Here is a 19,717-nt window from a genome sequence, read left to right as displayed (position 1 = left end):
CTTTTGGGATTGACATTTTATGGGGGAGAGTTCTTTTTGAACTTGCGCTTAATTTCCAAATCATTGTCAGGAATGAGACCATGGAATATTATAGGGGTTATCTTGTATCTTTATAAACTCCTTGATGAATGCATTTAGCTTCGGCTTTATGATGGCATCTAAATAAGTTTACATGGTATTTGAAAAGGCGAGGGTACCCAAATATACCTCAATCTAAAACTTTTCCTACCTATAAGTCATTTCTCTGAAAGTGATTGTCTATGGACGGAGTCGAGACAATACAAGTAATCGGTTCACACTTCGTGTGATCGTTTATGGATACGAGATCAATACAATACAACAACGAAGTATGTTTACATGATACAAAGGTTCAGACTTAACCAAACACAATAGGATTGCTTATAAAGTAAATATATAGGAATCAACGTTTGTGTAGTTTACTTTAATTATAATAAAACAATTATAATGCGTACAAATAAAGTAAATGACACAACAAGATTTTGTTAACGAGGAAACCGAAAATGCAGAAAAACCCCGGGACCTTGTCCAGAATTGAATACTCTCAAGATTAAGCCGCTACACAAAATTACACCAACTTCGTATAGTTGAGACCAAGCAACTAAACCTAGAGTTCACCTAGTTCCGTTTGTATTCCCACGCCTCCAACTTATAAATAAGTCACGTACTTGGAACAATTCCTTTGGTTCGTATTCCAAACAGTAAAGGAACAACAAATCAGTTTGGTATCAACTCTATTCAACCAAGTGATGCGAGTTGGACAAAGGATCTTCTCTTTATCTTAACATAAACTCCTTCGTCAGGTTCTTAGATTTATCTTATGTTCAATTACCAAAGGTGATAGTTAAGATTTTGCAATCAATACTTTTAATCACAAATAATTGTATTTATGCTTATCTACGCAACTAATCAATCCAATCTACCACAAGGATAAACCGATTATAGTTGGATCCTCATATAACGAAACAAGTATTGTGCACACCAAATATTATAAACCCAAGTTATACATCTTCAATCTCTTCTTTGTCTTAAAATCTTCTAAGATCTTTAATAAACACCTGCATACAACAACTTGAGTCTCTTGTGATCAATCACGCACAAAACGAAGTCTGTTAACAATGGATTATCACAAGGTCGTCTTTAGCACTAACAACAGTCTAAAGATCCATGTCGAAACTTCGATCTAGTTTGAGTGAATATTATATCATAAGAGAATATTCTCAAGCATAAACAAACTAGTTACAATCAAAGTTCAACCACTGTTAGTCAATTAAATTAATCAAAAACACAAGATAAACAACAATTATCTAGTTTCCCACCAACGGTACTTGTAGAGCTTCTCAATCCCAAAGAAGACTTTAAACTGAGCGGCCGTAAGATATTTAGCCTAATTAGGTTACTCTCCTCTCTAAATAGGCGACTACACCAGTAACAACACAACCAAGGAAGTTTGTTGTCACGAAGGATTACTTTGCTAGAAATGCAAACTTCAAGTATCTATAGACAAGGAAGTTTGAAAACCAAGAAATTTCCAAAACCGAAAATATTCTCAAACATATTCCATAAATTCCAAACTCGGTTTTCATAATTCCTGGAAATGCTCTGTCCAAAATAGTGACCGAATATCTTCTTGGAAAATCTTTAACTAGTAAATGCACATTACTAATTCTAATTTTGCATATATAAAATTAACAACATTACTATTAAGGAATAAATTTCAACAATAAAAGATAAACAATAATGCTTGTGTTCAAAGTGTGTCGACATCCTTACTTTGTAAGTCCTCTTTCTTACTTACTCCCTTGAAACTGATTTTCCACACTTCCAAACAAGTTTAGAATTGGTTCATCTGACATTCAAGAACTATGAGATTGATTAAGAAACACTCAATCACAAATCATGGGTGAAAAAGCGGGGGTCTAACAACACCACCCAATATTTCGCTTAGCAATATGTATGGACTAACTCCGAAACACTTTCTAGAGAATCAACTAGACAATCAGACTCAATATAGGTAAAAGTATCTCAAGGAGTTAATATCTCTCTCTTGTTTTGATTTACTCAAGCTAATAGAAATCAGCGAGTCCTAATCAAATACAAGGAATAACTTGGACGGTACCAAAGACCAATGTCCAAGGATCAACCAATGATAATCAACAACCAAAGGTTGGATTAATCTAATTGATGATCTAAACGCACAACCTGTATTATTTCAATTATAAAGATAAACAATATAATGCGGAAACTGAAATAACACAGACACCAGAAATTTTGTTAACGAGGAAACTGCAGATGCAGAAAAACCCCGGGACCTTGTCCAGATTGAATAACACTGTATTAAGCCTCTACAGAAACTAGCCTACTCCAAGCTAACTTCGGACTGGAATATAGTTGAACCCCAATCATTCTCCTGCTGATCCAAGGTACAGTTGTACTCCTACGCCTCTGATCCCAACAGGATACTGCGCACTTGATTCCCTTAGATGATCTCACCCACAACTAATAGTTGCTACGACCCGAAATCGCAGGCTTTAAAAATAAACAAATTTGTCTCATGCAGACAAGTCTATCAAAGGATCAATCTGTCTCCCACAGAAAAACCCTAAATTTTTTGTTCCGTCTTTTGATAATAATCAAGGTGAATATGAACCAATTGATAATCCGATCTTATATTCCCGAAGAACAACCTAGATTAATAAATCACCTCACAACAATCTTAATCGTATGGTAGCGAAACAAGATGTTGCGGAATCACAAACAATGAGACGAAGATGTTTGTGATTACTTTTTATATCTTGCCTATCGTAGAAATCAAACAATCTCAAGCCAATCAATATGATTGTACTGTTACGATAGAAGATGCAAGATCAGATCACACAACTACGATTCAATCTAATATTTCTCAACCGTTATATCGAAAACTTGGCTTGTTATACACAAATGACTGTACTCTTCTAGGTCTGTTAACCGCACCCAAACGTGTACATTTTTGGTTCAACAATAGTCTACCCAAAAAGGTTAACCACGTGCGCTTTCATACCAACCATGTTTTTCTTCACCATAACTCGTTCAAATGACTCAAATGAACTAGTTAAGAGAGTTGTCCAATTGCAAGGAAATCTTATGTAACTAGACAAGACACAATTGAAGCAAAGATTATTTGATTCACTCGAATCGGTTCATGAACTTTAGTAGCCATGGTTTGTAAATGCATTTCTTAGTATTTTAAGATTAAGGTCAGAAATCATCTTTAGATATATGACTTTCTCAAGTTCGCAGACTAGGTTCGCGGACTTAAGGCACCTGATAGAGTATACAAACTCCAGCAGAAATTCTCGGGATAAGAACTTCGCCGGTTCGCGGACTTGGCTCACGCAAGTAGTTTAACTCCAGCAGAAATTATCGGGTTTGAGAACTTCGGAAGTTCGCGGACTGAGTTCGCGGACTTGGCACTTTCCATACTTCCGGTTCTCTTGATCAACAAAGTTCGAAAACTTCGGTTAAAGGAATTCATTGGTTATGTAATCTAAACTCTCATTCCAATCATTGAAACATTCTTAGAGGACGTTATATAGTTGTTACACCATTTCTCGTAAAAGCAATTTCTAAGTGATTGAAACATATTATGACTTTCGTCACTAGGTAAAGATAAACTTGGTCAAAGAGTAAAGCTTACCAACACATATTTCGAGATATAGATAGGCGAGGTATACTCGGCTCGAAATACCAAATGTGTATAATCATAGTCTATATATATATCATACGACTTTTTGTCTCAAAGAGTAGGAGATAGAATAGATAGACTTTTGAGTGACAGATAAATTCAAGTCTCCACATACCTTTTTGTCGAGAAGTTCCACCGGTTCATTGAGTAGATCTTCTACTTGTATGATGAATCTCCATGAAGTCCTTGAGCTCAACTACACTTATTATCCTAGTCCGAGACTTATCTATAAGAGACTAGAAATCAAGACTTATAGTTTTGATCACTAACATTGACAAACATGCTTGAGATAGCAACGCATGCGAGTTTGACCGAGCAGCGGTCTAACAATCTCCCCCTTTGTCAATTTTAGTGACAAAACTATCAATACATATGGAATACAAAAAGGATAATGAAACTTTAGTAGCTACTATTCCACATGTCTAATCTTCAACATTCCTCGAAATCTTCGTCACTTCCAAGTTCTCCAATGATCCCAAAGGTTGTAAGTTTAGCATCACCGTTGTTGAAGAACCGTAGCTATAACAATGAGAAATCATAGGTCTCGGTCATTGTTATACAGTGTCATAGTATTATTACACAGTGTCAAAGTCCAATTGTATCACAACTTCAACAATAATACTATGGTGATATGTATCACTCCTCCTTAGTCAATACTCCATGTCACATGAAAACCACTCCCCTTACACAATGATCCGAAAACCATATGTATTTGTAGTGTGAACTACATATTAATTCTCCATCTTTTTGTCAATAAAATTGGCAAAGGTACAAGAACGGGATCATAATGAAATTTTCGTAAAAGACATTTCATGACTGAGAGAAAGAAACACACATCATCTTATTTAGATGCAATCATATAGCCGAAGCTAACAGCATTCATCAAGGAGTTTAAAGATACAGGATAACCCCTCTAAAATTCCACAGCCGCACACCCCTCAAGGTATGACCATTAAGCACAAATTCAAAATAACTCTCCCCCATTTGATGTCATTCCCGAAAGAACAACAACGAGCGACCTTAATTTCAAGAGAAAAGAAGGATTTTTAATGGACACCAAAACCATGAGAATGATTTTTATATCCAAAACTCAATCAAATTATTCATAAGTAAACCCATGAATAATTTAATCGGATTACATAATCAAATTAAACACAAAAGTGATCAATTTAATTCATTGTGCTCAACATAAGTAAACTTACGGAGCAACGACTAAGATAACCATACAAGAGAGTGATTGGCTTAATCGTTCATGTACTCAACACAAGAGAAATTGTGGAGTAATAACTAAATAATCAAGAAGATGATTAATTTAGTTCTAAATGCTCAACATAAAGTACCTCAAGGAACAACCAACAAAGCTAATAAAATATAATCAACTTGGTTGTATCGTGGTCAACATAAGATACATTACGTAGCCTCAAGGTAATACAAAAAGATAGATCAATGAAGATCAATACCGTGGAATACACAAGGATTCATTCTTTTGCACAAGCATATACAATCGAAAATGATTTGTGACTCCCAAAATCTCTAGTCCCAATTACTCCCAACATTAGAGCATCTCCAAGAGAGGGTGGATCTATTTATTTTTAGTGACACATAGGATATTAGACCCCTATTTGGCATAAATCCATATCCAACAGTAGGGTCCTACAAGTTAGGAGGGACCAATTACTATATATGAAGGTGTTCAAGAAAGTGTTATCTACACCTCCAGTTGCACCTCCACGTCATGTTTTTAACCAATTTTTCTTTTAATTCTAAGGGTTAAATTTCTCACTGTTGGAGATGGTTTTTTATATGTGAGGTCTTATGTTTACTCAATGTGTAGACCCCCATAAGTAAATGGACTAAATAAAAAATCCACGTAGGATTTTTTACACCTCCGTTGGAGATGCTCTTAGGTGGCAGTACACACGTAGGATGCTATTTCAACTGCTAAATCTCACCCAAAAAACCCGGAGGTTAGTTAATTCTTTTAGCTGTCGATTAACCTTAACGGCTAAGATACAAGTTGTGGAATTACCTATAGGTACTAATATCCTGGTATTGGTTAGTGGCAGGTCCACCCACTAAAGCCCAGTAACCAGAAGTCCATAATAAAAAGAAAACAGTAAAATGGACCCAACTTTTTAATCCCAGGTCCTGTACACGTGCGGAAACATTTATGTGTAATTTAAAAATACCATAAATAACCTTTCTACTTTACAGACCAATTCACAATTCATCATTCTTCATTTTCTCTATTATCTCTCTCGATTTGAAGAGCTCTGGCGACTTGCGATGAAGATTCTTATGAGGTCTTTGATCGATTAATCAGTTTCTCCGCGCAAGATTTTGTTCACTAGATTTATTCCTCTGTATCTCCTTCGATTGATCATTTCTAACACCCTAAAAAATGGTGAGATTCTTAATTTAGTCTTATTTTTATTGTTTTCTTAGGGTTTTTATATTTTCAGTATCTTCTTCTTTGTTGTTCGAGTTCTTTTTATCATCAATTAATTGGTTTTTACTGAAATTTGAGTGATTTGTTGGATTCGATCTACTAGTTATAGTCTAGTAAAATAGATTTAATTTTGGATGTTTGATTGCTGATCCGTGAATTGGTTCGATGTAATGATCTGTTACGTTTGGTAGTGGATTAATGGATCTCACTTTGGCCACTGAAACGTTATAGGAAGAATTGATGTGTTGATTTGAGAACAAAAATTGTTATTGTTTAGATTATTCAGTAATATAGCCATAATTTTGTTTTTTGTTTCTTTTTTTTTTGTTAAAATCATGATTGTTTGTTGTTACAGATTATTTGATTCAGCTGTACATAAACGGTATACTGAAGGAAAGACTGGTTTAATTTTGTTATATTCACTGTTTTATTACTTTTTTTTGTTTGATCCTAAAGTACCTGTATCCAATACTGGAATGGAGTTGTTTTTATTCTGTTAGATTCATAGGTTTATAAGTTATTTTTGACATGCAGTTGATTTTTAGTTTACGAATCAGAAGTACATATATGAAATACTGAAAATAATTGCTTGTAATTCTGTTGTGTTCATAGTTATACTTAGTTAATTCATATGATCTAGCAGTACATATGAAATACTGAATTGAAAGTGTTTCGGTTCTGATATATTCATATGTTTCTGTTGGTTGTATATGTTTGTGCTTTTGGCTCTGAAATTGTTGTTAATTTTTGATGCGAGTATAGTATCCATCATGCGAGTTAATTTTTGATGTGAGTATATTTGGTTTACTGAAAAATCAGAGGCTGGTAATCTCCACACTACTACCCAATGCAGTATGTTCAAAATTATAGAATAAAACAAATACAATACATAACAACTGTACTGGATTTTTGAGCAGTGCATAACAACTATACTGGATTTGTTATTGAAGTAATTTTTCTTCTTACTGCATACCTGTCTTCACACTACTACCCAACGAAGTATGTTTGAGACTAGAGTAGAACATACACTACATAGCAGCTGTACTGGATTTTTTTAACAATGCATAACAACTAAACTTGAATTTTTAGATTTAAGATGTTTCTGATGTTGCATTTTTTTCTTTTTTTACAGGCATGGAGAGATAGTCTTTGTAGATCCTGCATAAATGCCTTCTACATGGATATGAAAGTGCAGCAGCAGCAGCTCAATGCTTACTAAACTTGTATAGGACAAGCTTTCATACACAGGTTCGCCCATAATTACAATATTTAGAAATTTGATTAGAATGGTAGTTATTTCGTGAAAGAGTAATGTTATGGAGTACTAGTTTAACCTTGTGCATATGTTAATGCCAATGTTTCCACAATCCTAAACCTCGTTTAGCTTACATTCGATAGTCACAGTGTATATACACTGCACTGCTAAAAAGATACAATGTATATATATGTTGCACTGCTGAAAAGTTAAGGTGTATATATGCTGCACCGCTGACAAAATCCCAGTGTATATGTGCTGCACCGCTGACAAAATCCCAGTATATAATTGCTATATTGTGCTATTTCTCAAGTTATAAACTCTACACTCAAGAGAAAATAGTTGCATAAACGATGTACTTCGTACTTCCTAACTTTATATGTGGCGAAGCCTTCATACACATGTACAGATTTCATTACTGTCAGGAGTAGTTTAAACCAATGACTGAGTAGTGGTCATTGTCAATGATTTAGCTGACAGTAGTGCTTCTAATATTGTTGTTTTTGATTTCATATTCAGAGGATTATCTTGAGTTTATTTTTTGATTTTTGGTAATTTTTGGTTTTGTTAAATTAGATCTTTGAGATCTTCGCCACGACTTCACTTAAAATTTTTTTATTCCATTTCATTAATGGTGTTGATGGTGCTGTTCATTTTGTACTCAAAAGGTGGTGGTGCTACTAGACTTTACAAGCATTTGATGAACAAACAAGAGATCTAAAGAAAACATCTACAAGATATGTAAGTTTATTCTCTCTTATTGTGTAAATTACAGTACACCATGATTTACTACAGACTCATCTCTCTGTTGTGAAGACAAGTGCACCATTTTCCAAAATGAAATTTACATTAGCCTGATTTGTGTTTGTGCCGCATTATGCATAGGTGTTGGATGGAATTAGTTATCTTTTCAAATGTTATCCATGTTATGATACTTAAAATCCACTGAAATATGAGTGTAGCAAATATGTACTGACACAGTTGTGAAAGGAAGAATTGTTATCTTAGCATTATGCAAAGGTTTTAAATGGAATTAGTTGTATTTTAGAATGCAATCCCTTTTATGATGTTTAAAATCCAATGAAAGTATGAGTGTAGCTAATATGTACTGACCGTTGTGACAAGAAGAATTTCCTTTCTTTTCATTACGCATAGGTTATGTTGTGTAAACATACCAATAATGTTAGTATGAAATTTTGTAGATTTGCTGGCATTCTATGAATCGGGGAATAAGAATTTTTCATAGTACATAAATGACGTACTCCTAAAAATCAATTTCCATTTGTTACTATTGTATCTGCCACTTGATTTTATTTTGATTACACTTGCACATAACTAAATACTCTTTTAGAAGCATTTCTTTAAGTTATCGATAACATGTTCATTAGCCGATGGTGCATATGCATGTAATAATTGAGAAAGTAACTTGCCAAGCCACCTTGCAAACAAGAAATTCCGAATACAATTTTCATATTCATAAAAATAAAAATTGTGAATTACATGGGTGTAAGCACCTCTGGTCTCTCTGCAGTATAACTGTAGAGTATATAATTGACAATTGTCGTATTTGGTGAGCTACGGAGATTACCTCCTTTGGCCCATAATTTAATAGAAAATCACAGTGTATAAGCGCTTCACTCAAACAATTGTCGTATTTGGTAAATGATACTGAATTTATTCCTTGATTTCATAATCTAGATTCCCGCTACTTGCAATTCCTTTATTGATTTAAGATTCATTTATTTGCAGGGGGATGCAAAGCTTGGAAAAGTTGTCATCTCAGTTCTGCGATACAACAACTATGAATTTTTTTTATAAATTCAGCGGTTTTTCCTATTTGCAATTTGATTTTTTGGAATACCAATATTTTTATTTACCAAGTCATGTAAAACAACATAATAGGAAGAGAAAAAAGGAAGTTAATGGTTACAGAAAACTCTTGTAGATTCATATAAATTCCATACATGTCTACAAATGTTGTCTTCTATATTATGTTATTTTTTGCGGTGAAGGAATTGAGTGCATTTTTTATACATTTTCTGCAAACAATTTGGTGAATGATTAAGACTTTGTCGAGGGGACAAATAAGAGATTCAGTTTACAGTTCTCGGACATTGCAATGTGAAATCAAAATAGTACATCAGTTATGTACTAAAATATTTCACTAGTATAAGCAGTGTAGCTTCCCGAGCAGTAAACAATATAAATGCACTGAACATTTTTACATAAATTCGAACTTTATTGATATATACAAAGAAAAACCAAACCAGTACAACAGATATGTACTACAACATTTTACTCAAGTACCACGATGTAGCGCAACTGCCCTCGAATACTATAACCTTCCAGTATTACCACACAATCGTTAGTGAGCTAATTTGGAATTCAGTGACTTGATTATCACATTATTTCACTTAAGTTAGATACCACAAAGTCTTTTTATCAAATAAGCGACGAATATACGAAAATAACAAAACTAAACCATTTCTATTTCAAATACACTTTATATGTCCCCTTATCAAAAAATAGATTGCTTTCAATCCAACTTCTTCCAGGCATACACAGAGTTTAATCATGAGCAACGACCACCTGCACACATAGTTAGTGTACCACATCATTAAGAATAAATTTCCATAAGAGGGTTCACTAATATTCTGCGACTGGGCGTCACTCAAAGTATAGTTACTCATTCTAATTTTATGTACTAGAGTATGTAATGCAGTCAGACCAGATCTACATAACTTTTTTTTGGATTTCGTCACAACCTTACCTGCAAAATGAACTAGTTTTATTTCAGTATATCGTTTATGTACTGGGAGTTCATGGTATACAAAAGTAAACACAATCACAGTTTTGTTTCAGTATATAATTTATGTATTGGAAGTTCATAGTGTATAAAACTAAATACAATCTACATCATAGGTTTTTTTTTCAGTATACCATTTATGTACTGAAAGTTCATATGATATAAATCTAAACACAATCATAGTTTTGTTTCAGTATTTCATTTATGTATTGTAAGTTCATAGTGTATAAAACTTAACACAATCTACGTCATAGTTTTGGTTCAGTATATGATTTATGTACTCAAAGTTCATAGCGTATAAAACAAAATGAACAAGGTTTTTCGCAATACAACCAATAATACTGTTGATTTAAACTGTCAAAAGAAAGAGAAATTGTTATATGTATTCCGACGGATCATATTAGTCAAATTCAATTAGGTTTTTATAGTATGACAGATATGTTCTGCTAATTCGCACTATCAAAATCAAAAGAAATTATCGTATATGCACCGATAGATCATATTAATCAAAATAAACCAGTTTTTTTTAGTACAACATATAGGTACTACCAAATTATACTGTCAAAAGCAAATTCATAATATCTAACACACATACAATCATACACGAAACCATAAAATTACTTATTTAATCAGTACGGGTATAATGTACTGCAAATTCATAGTCCTAATACAAAGAGAATCATAAATGAAGCATAAAACTACTTAATTCATCAGTATGTGAGTTATGTACTGCAAATTCACGATGTCTAAAACAAAGATAGTCATAAATGAAAGATTAAAAATTGAGTATCAAAGATATGTACTGGTGGATCATTGTCACGTAGACAGAAAATAACAAGCAACATAATAATTTTTTCAAAAAAATTTGTTTTTCACTAGTATCACAGATATATAATGGTGGATTAGTGTTCTCGGAAACAAAAATAACAAGTAGCATGTTACTTTCTAACGTTTTTTTCAAGCATAAACTATGTTTTACGCCGGTATGAGAGATATGTACTGGTGGATCATTGTCTCGGGAACAAAAAAAACGAGCAACATGTTACTTTTTCATGATTTTGTCAAGCATAAACTATGTTTTTCACCAGTATGGGAGATATGTACTGGTGGATCTTTGTCTTGGAAACAAAAATTAGAGACAAAATTGAAATAAAACACAATATAATACCTTTGTTTTGATTTTAGTTCTCTTTTATTTGTTTTTTGCTCGCTGATTTGGTTTTTGGTGTTGGTGATTCTTCATAATCATCTTCTTCTGATACAGAAGCACTACCATCTTCCTCTATTGCTTCTTGAATCTTTGTACTAATTCTTCTTGTTTTGATCGTTTTTCTCGATTTTTATTCTTCGTAGATCCAGAAAAAAATTTGATTCAATATGGGAGATCATAATCTAGGTTTTGGTTTCTCTTAAATCGGAATCTAGATTTTTGGTTTGTGAATCTCTGATTGAATTGCAAGGATTTCGATGAGAAATTGATTTTTTGGTTTCTGGTTTTGGAGGTGGTGTTTGTGGGGAAGAGAAAGTAGAGAAATGAAATCATGGAACGAGACTGATTTCTTCACACGCTTAATGTTAAGGGTAGGTAAGTAATTTCCATCTTTTAATTAATTTTGGACCTCCGGATAACTATAAATTCCGGTTAGACCCTACTATAAAGAACTATATGGGCCTAGGACCAACCAACAAATTTTCCTTCTCTCATATCTCAGAAAATATAGTTCGGAATATTTGATAGAGAACAGAAGGTTTTTTCTTTGAGAATTACCCTCTTCGTTTTCTTTCTCACAAATCACAGTAGATTCCTTTGTAGATGGACGCAGCTGGTAAAAACCTCTACTATATTACTGAGAATGAGGATGGTGGCGACGAGAATTTTGAATTAACCGACGATGAAGAAGTTGAAGATGACGAGGATATTGGTGGTGATGATGGATGCATAGACAATGGGATCCATTTTGATGCCGATCCTTCTTCAAGGAAGCTCTTACGTTCAGAATCACAACATTAGCTTGGCTGCAATACATAGGAAACGGTTTCCGCAGTTAAACATGTTAGCTGTATCAGAACGAGTACAAGCGGAAAATCATCCTGGGTTTTAATAATTTTCTTGGTCCATCTTAACTTAGTATTTGATTTCCATCCTACTCTATTAATTGCATATATAAGCAAGTCTTTTGCAGTGACAGAGCTTATTGTTTTCATTAGTCAATAATATGAGAGATAAATAAGTGCGGGTAATTGGGTATGACAGACTAATAGTACTTGTAATCAAACAAGAACAATAGTAATGATTCTGCTCAAAGGCTACACAGATATCGAATAATTCTTATTCAGTTGATTTTTTGTTCATCATTGTTTAGTTGTTTGATTTAACTTCACCTATTCTGTAGCCTTCTCTGCTTGTAAAATAGGTAGTTTTTCAGTTAATCCTTCACTAGAAATTTTTGGTGTTTTGGCATGTTGGTTCAAAACTCCATCAATCTTATGATATGTACAAAAGCACGAATACTTGTTAAAAGAAGGAACAAGGATGCCACCCTTTTCAACAGAAACAAAGGCCACCCCATAAACAGATAGATGGATGAACATCCAAACAGTAGTAGGGATACTTCGAAAACCGCATTGGGGAACAGTGGTTCATCCTTTAATAGGAAGCATGCTGGGTACTGAATATATCAGTTTTTCTCTGAAATTGCTCATGGTGGACTCTTAGAAAAAATGTTGCTTGGTACAGAGAACATACAAGCAGTAACTTAATTCTATTCTGTATATGAACAAGGAACTTCTAATATTTTTATATCATTTTTGTTTCCATACTAATTTCTTGTATCTTAGCCGTCTAGTTTAATCGACGGTTAAATGATTTAACTAACCCCCGGTTTTTTTGGGTGAAATTTAGCAGTTGAAATATCATCCTACGTGTACAACCACCTAATGTTGGGAGTAACGCGAGTAGAGATTTTGGGAGTTACAAATCATTTTCGGTATACAATAGCAATAATTATTGCATACAAAAGATTTTAATCTATCTTCCGTCAAAGATTGACAATATAGGCTTAACTTTTGTATATGTCAAAAGTCTATTCATTCCTAAACCAATAAACGAATACCGATCATGAACGACTTTACTTTTAACAAAATATGGGACAACATAATTTACGGACGTAAACACCAATATCCCATAACAAGTTGCAATATAACAAATCATAAAGATTAAATACTGCAAAACATCATCCTCCAAATAGTTTTAGAATTTAAACCAAAAACCTAAAAACAAGAAGATGAAAATAATAGCTATGTGTAGTCACAATCATTGCTATCCAAAGCACTAGTTATTCTTCCTACTAAGCCAAAAAGAAGACATACTAGGCAACAATGCCTTTGAGAAATTCTTTATCATTCCCGAATTCCTCGTCGTCAATAGCCATTGGTACATAAGGTTCGTGAAGATAGGAGATAATATCAATAAACCGTCTTGGCTGGTGATGTCGAACCAGGGCTTTCTGAATTTCCAAAGATCTTAAAACGCAAGCCTTTATTTCACGAATCTCCTTTCTTACTTCCTTCAACTCATCAAGAACATCGGAAAATTTCTGAGAGTCAGAAGGGACAACCCTTGGCTTTCTTGTATTCCTCATTTTTCTTTTCAAGGACGGAGCTACTGGAGATATCTCTTTTTCCTTGATTGATGGCTTAATAATCATGTTGTCATCCTTTCCATCCAAATACATGATGCTTTATGGAACAGTTACAAACAACTGATTTTTGTGAGTGGAATTCACAATCCTAACAAGCAGTCTTAAAATACAAAGGATATCAGAGAGGAAAAAGGAATGTAGGGTTCGCAGCCTTTAAACAGGTTCGTGGACGTCCAACTCTAAACCCTATAAAGAGTAGAATTATCGAAAATAACCCTTCCTTTTATTTGATTCACAGAAAAGAATAAACCTAAGAAAACTTTTCCTAAAGCCTGTACGTTCACAACCTTGTCTCTTTGATCAGGCACATGAGACAAGATTTACCAAACAACACAATTAATTTGTGTTGTGGTGAACAACGATTTGTCCACCATTTTCCTCATGAGAGGAATCCTCTGACTTCTGCCTATCAAAATGATTTGACCATGCCTTATTATCTAATGGTCTTGTTTTGTCTTTGGAAACTAACTTTTTAGACGAAGATAAAATCCTACATACCTCAACGGTCTTCTGAGCAAGTTTAAGCTTCCTTGCTAAATGATTTGATCTTCGTTGAAGTTTGTTGGCGTGCCTCAATTGAAGTTTTTACTTGTATCATCTTGATAGTTCATGACCCTTCTGAGAACAAAACAAGCACGTCAATCTTGGGAAATAATCAGGCATCTGTGGTGCAACTGCAGCTAAACACAAGGTAAATCCTGAAACATTACAGACGGAGTTTCCAAAGGATGGTTCAATTGATTCTTCCATCTTGATTGGCTTCTGATCTTCACCGAAACCATCAATATTGATATATGTATTGCTACAGTTATCAAAATCAATGTTTTCACATAGAAGACCGACACTTGATTTCCTGTCTTCATCAGAATCATAGATCTCAGACATCTCATCAAGTGTTACAACAAGACCTTTATTCCCAGTGTATTTTCTACGATTTGGGCACTCGTTTGCAAAATGACCAAAATCTTTACACTTAAAGCACTGTGGCATATCCTCCTCATCAGCCTCGTCAACGTCCCTAATTTTACGAGGAATGCGATTGTGAGGTTTATCTGATGATGACTTAGGTTTGTCTCTTGAAAACCGTTTGCTTCTCTTCAATAGAAGATCCCTAAACTGTCTTGTAATCAAGGAGACTGATTTGTCAAGATCTTCATCCGAAAAATCACCCTCAGACTGATCATCCTCGAAGATATAGACACTTTTACTCTTATCAAGTAATTTAGTGTTCCCCTGTGCTTTGAAGGCAACATCCTTACTGATTTTGGATGTATGCTCATGATCAAAGATCTTTAGCTTTCCAACCAATCTATTTATGGAAAGATTATCAAGGTTATTTCCCTCAAAGATGGCATGATTCTTAGACTCGTCTCTAGATGGCAGCGATCTGAGAATTTTCATCAAAATGTCCTTTTCAAGAATAGTCTTAACCAATGCAAAAGATGCATTAACAATTTCAGACACTCTGTGATTAAACTCATCAAATGTATCTTCATCTTCCATGCGAAGGTTCTCCCAATCGGAAATAAGGTTTTGAAGCCTAGCTTCCTTTTCACTGGAGTTTCCCTCGAATATGGTTTCTAAGATATCCCAAGCATCTTTTGACCGAGTGCAATTAGACACATGGTGCTGAAGATTTGTGGTAATGGCATGTATGATGGCATTTAAACCGTCAGAATTTTGCTTTGCAACATTTATCTCAGCAGGGGTGTATTCACCAATAGGTTTGGGAACGTTTACATCTCCAACTGCCACAACGGGAGCATCATAGCCATTAACAACATATACCCATGATTGAAAATCACGTGCTTGAAGAAAAAATCGCATAACAATTTTCCACCATTAGTAATTGGAGTCGTCGAAGGATGGTGGTACGTTAATAGAGATAGCACCTCTGTCTGTAGAGTCAGGTCGCTACAAACACAGACTTGTAAGGTCATGAATGTGTTTGCCTGCTATGATACCAATTGAAAAAGCGGGGGTCTGACAACACCACCCAATATTTCTCTTAACAATCTGTATGGAATAACTCCGAAACACTTTTTAGAGAATCAACTAGACAGTCAAACTCAATCTAGGTAAAAGTATCTCAAGGAGTTAATATCTCTCTCTTGTTTTGATTTACTCAAGCTCATAGAAATCAGCGAGTCCTAATCAAACACAAGGAATAACTTGGATGGTACCAAAGACCAATGTCCAAGGATCAATTAATGATAACCAACAACCAAAGGTTGGATTAATCTAATTGATGATCTAAACGCACAACCTGTATTATTTCAATTATAAAGATAAAAAATATAATGCGGAAACTGAAATAACACAGACACCAGAAATTTTGTTAACGAGGAAACTGCAGATGCAGAAAAACCCCGGGACCTAGTCCAGATTGAATACACACTGTATTAAGCCGCTACAGACACTAGCCTACTCCAAGCTAACTTCGGACTGGACTATAGTTGAACCCCAATCAGTCTCCTGCTGATCCAAGGTACAGTTGTACTCCTATGCGTCTGACCCCAGCAGGATACTGCGCACTTGATTCCCTTAGATGATTTCACTCACAACTAAGAGTTGCTACGACCCAAAATCGCAGGCTTTAACAATAAAAAAATTTGTCTCACGCAGACAAGTCTATCAAAGGATCAATCTGTATCCCACAGAAAAACCCTAAAGTTTTTGTTCCGTCTTTTGATAATAATCAAGGTAAATAAGAACTAATTGATAATCCGATCTTATATTCCCGAAGAACAACCTAGATTAATAAATCACCTCACAACAATCTTAATCGTATGGTATCGAATCAAGATGTTGCGGAATCACAAACAATGAGATGAAGATGTTTGTGATTACTTTTTATATCTTGCCTATTGGAGAAATCAAACAATCTCAAGACAATCAATATGATTGTACTGTTACGATAAAAGATGCAAGATCAGATCACACAACTACGATAAAAGTAGTATCGGTCTGGCTTCACAATCCCAATGAAGTATTTAAGTCGTTAACCTGGTTTTAGAAGAAGAAAACCAAAGGTTAAAGGAGAATCGACTCTAGAAGGAAAACTAGTATCACACGTAAGGTGTGGGGATTAGTTTTGCAGAGTTTCTAGATGTCCCCTTATATAGCCTTTCAAATTAATGTTTTTCCTTAGTTACAAAGAAATCAATATTCACCGTTAGATAAAAATCTAATTTAGATTCAAGCTAATATTTCGCAACCGTTAGATCGAAAACTTAGCTTGTTATACACAAATGATTATACGCTTCTAGGTTTGTTAACCGCACCCAAACATGTACACTGTTGATTCAATAATAGTCTACCCAAAAAGGTTAACCATATGAGTGTTTCATACCAACCATGTTCTTCTTCACTATAACTAGTTCAACTGACTCAAATGAACTAGTTAAGAGAGTTGTTCAATTACAAGGAAATCTTATGTAACTACACAAGGCACAATTGAAACAAATATGATTTGATTCACTCGAATCGGTTCATGAACTTTAATAGCCACGGGTTGCAAATGCGTTCCTTAGTCTTTTAATATTAAGTTTAGAAATCATCTTTAGATATATAACCTTCTCAAGTTCGCAGACTAGGTTCGCGGACTTAAGACACCGGATAGAGTTTAAAAACTCAAGTAGAAATTCTAAGTATGAGAACTTCGCCGGTTCGTGGATTTGGCTCACGCAAGTAGTTTGTCAACTCCATCGGAAATTCTCGGGTTTGAGAACTTCGGCAGTTCGCGGACTTGGCACTTGCCATACTTCTGGTTCTCTTGATCAACAAAGTTCGAAAACTTCGGTTCAAGGAATCCATTGGTTATGTAATCTAAAATCTCATTCCAATCATTGAAACATTCTTAGAGGACGTTATACAGTTGTTACACCATTTCTCGTCAATACAATTTTCAAAGTGATTAAAACATATCATGACTTTCGTCACTAGGTAAAGATAAACTTGGTCGAAGCGAAAAGCTTACCAACACATATTTCGAGATATAGATAGGCGAGGTATACTCGGCTTGAAATACCAAATGTGTATAATCATAGTCTATATATATATCATACGACTTTTTGTCTCAAAGAGTAGGAGATAGAATAGATAGACTTTTGAGTGACAGATAAGTTCAAGTCTCCACATACCTTTTTGTCGAGAATTTCCACTGGTGCCTTGAGTAGATCTTCTACTTGTATGATGAATTGCCATGAAGTCCTTGAGCTCAACTACACTTACTATCCTAGTCCGAGACTTAGCTAAAAGAGACTAGAAATCAAGACTTATAGTTTTGATCACGAGCAGTACTCTAACAATGGGTTTAACGGTTCTACCAAAACAAGTTTCGGTTCTACCTCCATGTGAGTATTGTGCATAGTCACACTATCTTTCCAAAATTCGGTTGACTAGGTATTAGGATCGGTTCCCCTTTGCCTAAAAACGTGTTGTACATGTTCATAGGATCCGTTCCCCTGTCTTCTATAAACCTTGTTGCACCTCATACAAGGATCGATTCCCCTTTGTGATGTACTGCACCTCTTCATAGAATCGATTCCCCTTTACCCAGATTCAGTCCAGTCAATCACAAACTCGATCATACCTCACAGGTGATTACTTAAGATCGTTTTCATTAATAAAAATCATACCAATACATAAGTCAGGCCTTTTTGAATAGTTCTACTAAGAACACAAACAAGTCGTGAGCGGTTATACTAAATCACACATATTGGACGTTCACAAGATATGTAATGAATTACAATTCCAATAACGCCTGGAGATTTCCTTTTCGATTCATAAACAAGTTTATGAACTTACTTCCTTAAAATACATGTAAAACATTGTTTCCTAGGATGAAATTCTCACCTCATGCCCATACATAATCACAATAGCATTTAAACGATTATGTCGATGTCTTATCTACAAAGTTTAATGGTTAAGCAATAACCTTCATATTGTATTCCTTAATACTATGTCTATCCAGAGTTCAAACATGCTTCGTTGTTTTGTTTTCAATATGCACGACTTGAAAGTTTACGTTAGGGAATGAAATAGTTCAAGTCAAATATGACCAACCTCAAGTGGAAGGATGATGTTGTCGTTGTATCTTCTTACTTCTTCACTTCTTCAAGTCTTCGCAATACTTGTAATGTATCATATACTAATACTTTCAAGCTAACCTATACGAAGTTGACTCTAGTACATAATCAAGCGACTCTTAAATGAGTTTTGATTCACTAAAATATGACAACCAAACTTGACATACCAACTCTTGGTGGGTTCAACCGAGCTATGCTCTAATAATCTCCCCCTTTGTCAATTTTAGTTAAAAAAACTCTTACAATCATATGAATAAACAAATTACAAGAATTCATTACACATATGCTTGACTCCCGAATTCAACAACACAATAACCTGCATTCATTCAATCCTTAAATGTCACTGTTGAAATTATAATAACAAAGCTAATACTCCCCCTAAAGGTGAGATATGTAGATTTCATCAATCCACACGTCTTTGTTATACCAATCAATATGATATGTTACTCCCCCTTAGTTTATGCTTTCACTCTTTCGTTAGATAAACATTTAAGCACAATTGTTATTTTCCTTAGTGATACCAATCAATATAAAATCATACCAATATCATTGGTTTACTCCATATATTTCTTCCCCTTTTTGTCACAAAATGACAAAGAAACGAAAAAATAAAGAACAAAACGAAAAGAATCTTACAAATCTCCAAAATAGACTTGTAAACCTATAGAGTTAAG

This window comes from Papaver somniferum, chromosome 2 (genome assembly GCF_003573695.1).
Source record: "Papaver somniferum cultivar HN1 chromosome 2, ASM357369v1, whole genome shotgun sequence".
Lineage (NCBI taxonomy): Eukaryota > Viridiplantae > Streptophyta > Magnoliopsida > Ranunculales > Papaveraceae > Papaver > Papaver somniferum.
Note: the sequence above shows the minus strand (reverse complement) of the source record.